Source organism: Sorghum bicolor, chromosome 3, assembly GCF_000003195.3.
Source record: "Sorghum bicolor cultivar BTx623 chromosome 3, Sorghum_bicolor_NCBIv3, whole genome shotgun sequence".
NCBI classification, from domain to species: Eukaryota; Viridiplantae; Streptophyta; class Magnoliopsida; order Poales; family Poaceae; genus Sorghum; species Sorghum bicolor.
In genome coordinates this window covers 24195180-24201196 of record NC_012872.2, presented here as the reverse complement: position 1 = coordinate 24201196, position 6017 = coordinate 24195180, and the positions used below count along the sequence as shown (strand labels likewise).

The window sequence follows — 6017 nt, the reverse complement described above, 5'->3', positions numbered from 1 at the left end:
CAGCATGGCCTTTGCGATGATAGATCATAACAATAGTTGATCGTCATAAAATATAGGACTACTATACTTTTTTAAAAAAAAATATTATCTTATTCTACATAGCTGCTGGTCAACACATCATGTGTTCTAGGTGAACTTTTTCCGTCCACGTCAGCTCTAAGTCTTAGGATTGATGGAAAAATTTTCAAAAAAGAAAAACAAAAAATGGCATTTTGACTAGCTTTGAACACATGCCCTTTTGGTATGGTAAACTAGATGAGCTGAATTCATTTGTTCTGCAGAGTCTGGATGGAAAGAAAAAACATTAAAAAAAAAGAAAAACTGGTATATAAAATATGTGGCGTTTGGTCTTGAACCTTGTTATTTAAGCGTTCTGACTTCTATATGCTACCTGGATGGTAGGGAAAACCAATCAAAAAAACAGGTGTATAAGGGGGTTCGAACATGTTTTTGTCTATTTTATTTTTAAAAAAAATTAAAAGGGAAAATAACTATTAAAAAGTTCCAATAACATACAGTTTACTCATGGTATAAAAACCCATCGAAAACTTAACTTTCAGTTTACTCTCTATTTGTTTATTTTCAGCGAATAAATATATATAAAATATAAACTTATAACTGAATTAAATTAACTTAAAGTTACTAAAAATAAAGTGCTGATGGAAATAACAAATAAAAAAACAAATTCTGCAATTATTAAAACTGAAATTTCGCCACTGGCTAAAAATGGCCCAGCAGCGGCACTGCAGAGTGAGCCGCGCGCGGCCTGCTTGGCCCAGCCGGCTCCCTGAAAAGCTTAAATTTTGGCCCAACAAAGAAACCCTAATGTGAACTCATCTGAGCCATCCAAATCGATCCAACGGTTGTGATTCGTTTGGACCAAAAAATCCACATATAAAAGGATGAAACCCTAAACTTATCCTCAGTTTCCCACTCCCTCTTCCCTGCTCCAGCCGCAGACCACTCAACAGGAGGAGAGGGCGGCCGTGACTAACTGGCCTGAAGCTCAGCGACCATCAAGGCAGAAATGCACAGGCGCCGCCGCTTGCCATGCTGGTGGTGGGCAGCAAGGCCTCGGTAGCCCCACGTGGAGCCTCACGGCGCGTGGCCGGCCTGGATGGCCCTGCAGCGGCACTCAGCGCGAGCGCACGGCTCATGGCGCGGCCGTGGCCCACGGACAGCACGGAGGTCAGATCCGTGTGCGGCCTTAAGCGGGCGCGAGCGGCACGGCCACGGCCCCGCATATGGCCCGTGCGCCTACGCTCGCTGCATGGGGTCCGCGCGACGTGGAGGCTCGGCCCCGACGTGCGCATCGACCACGACGCGGCCACGACCCCTGCGTGGAGGCTCGCGGATGAGTGTCGGCGGCTCTCACAGGTCGCCTGAGAGGAGACGATGGGTCTCAAAGACATGCTGGGTCGAAACCCTAGCGAGATAAGCAATCACGTCCCCCCTTTTGGTCATGTCCTCTCTGACTGTAGATTGAGGTTGTGTTGTCTAGTTAATTGTTGTTCTAGATCTGGCATCATTGGTATACTCGTGCATACTTGTAAGTGCTCTACTGGTTATGCCTCAGAGGCTTGTTAATTTTTCATTTACCCTACTAGATTTGCATGATAATTAGGAGGAATTTTGGATGGTAGGCAGCATGTTCAGTTCAGGCTACATTAGTCGTGTGCAGCAAAATTTTAGATATAGAGGCTTAGGAGGAAATGTGTTATTAAAATATGCCTTATCAGTCTACTGTGTGATTGATTGAACTTGAAACCTCAAAAAAATAAGTTGTAGATAAGCATCAGGTTCTATTTTACAAATTTATGTGCAATGTTTTTCTGCTGCAAGAATCTAAGTTCTGAAAACAACCCATTATTCTGTCAAAATGGTGCTTATTGTGGACTATTCTATTGTCTTAATAGGTTTCATACAAGTATTTCTGAATGAATGCTTATGGACTATTCATCAAGTATTTCTGAAAACTGAATGCATATATTTCTGGACAATGGACTGCCATTGGTATACAACATGGCTGTGAACTGTGAGTGTGATTATGGCAGTGGCTGAGTTTGAATTAACTGTTATCAAGTCCATATGTGAAACACTAAAAGAAGTGGGTGTTGGATGAATTATTTGTGCTATTATATTACTAACTAGTGAAAGATTATCGTCTATCACCCTGAGTCCGCTACTATGTTACTGTATTCCTCTTGTAAGCATGAGATTGGAAGTTCAGTTTCATTCTAGTTTAAGGCTGGAGCTATTTTTCCATTATCTAAAAAATATAGTTGCCACTATCGACTGCTGGCATGTGAAGTTTGTAGTTTCGTGTGAATTCTATTGTTCTACATGACTAATTCCATTTCATGAGTACAAATCTCTAATTCTGGTTGGTTTACTTCACAGGAACATTGAGGTGCCAATTTCAAATTTGCAGTGTAGAAATCATGGCGAAGAAGATTGCTACAAGTGACATAACATTTTCATGAGCCAAGTGAAGCGTGCATTCGTGCAGAATAGCTTTCTGCTAGCATTTTGTAATTGTAGCACTTGTGTTAAGTTATAGCTGATGTTAGTTTCATGTTTTGGATGATGGTAGAGAATCTGATACATTTTTCCTATGTAATTGCTGTTATCATATACTGTTAAGATATATTTCTGCAATGTCTATGCTTATAAATGTTAATGGGCTAACCAAATAAAAATAAGGCCCAGCATGTGAATTTGTGTGGGTTGTGGGCCGAAAAATCTAATTAATGTTGCTATAAAAAAATGGTCTGGTTAATTTGAGAAAAATGGACTGATTTTGGGAAAAAAACAGGGGCTCAAAGAACACTAAAAACTAAATGGGCCAATGCCCTATTCTATTCAATATGTTATGACGAGTTCAGTATTGTCATTATATTAATGACAGGAGAACTAACGTCACTATATTAATGACGATATCCTCTAGTCGTCACAGAAGCTGGTTAGTGACCCACCTTCTGTGACGACAGTCATTTCATCTCTGTAGGTAGGCAGTGACAGGAAACAGACTCTTATCGTCATAGTTTAATTGTCACAGAAGCCCACAATTTTTGTAGTGTAGAAGTTCAAATGAACCATGGAGCCTTCTACCGTGAGAGGTAGGACATTAATAATTCCAAGACTGGGGACCAATCGTCCCGAAGATTCCTTTATGACCTTTGTTGTGGGGGTTAAGACAAGATTTTTAAATAGTTTAAGTGCAAAGGATTCAGACATAATGTTGATCCCCACAACAGGATTATAGAGAGCATTAAATCGATTAGAATTATAAGCACAGCGTATAGTTATAGAGGGTGTGTCCAAACGGATCACATCAGAGGAAAGCTCTGATTCCTCCAACCATTCGCTACTCATTACTGAGATAAGCTCTCTCAATTGATATTCACTTGGTAAATAAATGCTAAACTGGCCGTTTTGGGTTTGTCAATAGAATGGTAGTTTGAAATATTTCCAAAATCGGCAAAAAGATCGGATTCTATATCCAGCATGAAGTCCGGTAGTGGAATTTCTTCCTCTTGTGGCTCAGAACTTGGGATAGCTAAAGTAGATGAAGAATTTGGCAGAGTGTCTACTTCGGCTTCGTAGGTTTCATCATGAAGGGTATTATCCATCTCAGCTTCTAGGATTCTATCTAGGATCACTCTAGCTTCATCAGCAGGGATGCGAAAGAAAGAACCTCTAGACATTGTGTGAAGCATTTGTTTGTGATTTTTCTGAAGACCTCGAAAAAAGTGAAATAAAAGAACAGGGTCTTCAAGATTAAGGTTTGGACCAGATTCTAAAAGATCAGAAAAACGTTTCCAGGATTTTCCCAAAGTTTTATTATCTTTTTGTTTAAAAGATAGGACTTCGAGTCTAAGGTCGGCTATACGGTCAAGGGAATAGACATCTAGACAAAAGTTGGCTCGTAAAACTCCCCATTCACCTTGTTGTTGACTTACCTTCTGACTGTACCATTGTCTAGCTTCTCCCCTTAGAGAAAAAGGAAAAAGCTTCCAACGTAAAGTCTTATCAAAAATGCCTTCAATGCGAAGACAATCACATGTTTGCTCAAAATCTCTAATATGAAGGTAAGGGTTTTCGTCTTCCTTTCCCGAAAAAGATAGGTTTTGAATCATGGCAATCAACCTAGAACTTAACTTATACTGGGATGTTTGGATAGGCTGTGATGATTCCCATGGTAAAAGGTCAGTTGCTAAAGGGATTGTAGACTCATGGATCGATTTAGAATTTTGGTTTTCCATAAGGTAAGAATAAAGAAAATAAATAAAGGATATAAAAGATAAGAAAAGATAAAAGTATAGATACAAGCTAGTAGCAAGACACAGGTTATCTCAGCAACCGTCTTTCTCCCCGACAACGGCGCCAGAAATGCTTGTTGATATTTGGGAACGCAATAAGGAATTGATCCGCAAGCGCACGGATATCGGTGAGCACTTCACCCGGGAGGTTATCGAGAGTATTGTGTTTATTTTTTTACCACTAGGAGAAAGAGTGCATCTGACTAACCGGTCTATTACTACTAACCTTTAGGCACAAAGAATGTCTTTCGATGTGAGTGATAAATAGAGAAGACTGCAACTGTAGTCTCCTTCTAACCTTGGTAAGGATGATCTACTGTTCTAATGGGGAGGCTAACGGAATCTAGACACCACAAAGGATGTTCAACCCGCACCTATAAACCCTATCCTTCCTGCTAACGAGATGTGATCTACAAAGGTAGCTCGGAATTGTCACGTTCCTCACTACTACCACGGTCCAGCTAGTCAGGGAATATCTATGAGTACCCCAGCCTAAACACCACGTTTACGCCAGCAATGATTACTCTAAACTCTACGCGAAGAGATTAAAGTAAACTCATAAACCAAAAGAACAATAAAACAAGAACTTACTAGAATTTAGAAGTCGAATTACTGAAGAATCCTAGGAGCAAGCTTCGGGTTAGGAGAACTTGATCCCGCAGGTACAAGCTTGGAGTAGACACCGACAGGCCGGGCTTCCTCCAATCTACACCTTCACTCTATCTCTCTCAATCTAGTAGAAACTAGAAGATCTATTTCTACCTTACATTGATTGCTAAGCCTAAAAAGAAATATTAATTAGAGAAGAGGTTTTCCTTCGAGGGCACCCCTCGGTCTCTATGATAATTTCTTCATGTCTTCTCTAGGGGCCAGGGGGCCTTGCTTATATAGTCCTCCCCTTCTATGCGTTTTTGGGTCGATAGGCGAGGTGGTACTATGTTTTTCTTGATCCAATAGGTCGGTGGAATATCTCGAGCGAAAGAGTCCTGATTTGGCTCCAACAGGGCGGCGGGCGCCCAGGCTACCAGGGCGGGCGCCCTGGGCCAGGCCCAGTTTCGCCTCCGCTTCGGTCTCGTGGCTTCTGGAGTCTTCTAGATGATGAAAAATTACGCGATGCGTTGATATCTGTATGTAATCCCGACATGTGGGCCTTTCTTCCTTATTTCCTGATAACCCCCTGCAGAAACAGATAAACAACAAAACTCGTGGAATTCTGTCAGATCAAACCCTAATTCTTGGTGATGGTTGCATATTGGTCCTTTCTCTTGTTTATTCGATAATTAAAATTGATACTTAAGAACCGTCAACAGGAGTGATTGCTATGTTTCTCATATTCCTTGCTAATATCACTATGCATGGGCGTAGTCTTGTCTCGCAATGATTGCTAAGTATGCTTGCACTAATTATGATAATGCTAGACTATATAGTTGAGAATAACTTAGGGAATATTCTTGTAGTTCGTTCTAATACCATGCTAATGACTTTCTAGAGTATCTAATTGAGGTGCTTATCATATTTATTATGTGGCTAGATCAGATTAGTTATCCTTGTCACTATTATTATTTCATATATCTTTTATGTGACACTTATCTCTGTGTGAAGAGTTAGATAAATGTTCTCAATTATACATGCAATGATAGATGCTCAATCTCATATTCTATTCTGTAATCAATAGTGATGATTGCTAATCCCTTC

General features: G+C 40.5%; 1 long non-coding RNA gene across 1 annotated transcript; it reads left to right on the top strand.

The window, feature by feature from the left end:
• On the top strand, positions 942-2662 carry LOC110434057. The gene is made up of 2 exons (XR_002451514.1): positions 942-2035; positions 2401-2662. It is a non-coding gene; the product is annotated as an uncharacterized LOC110434057 (long non-coding RNA).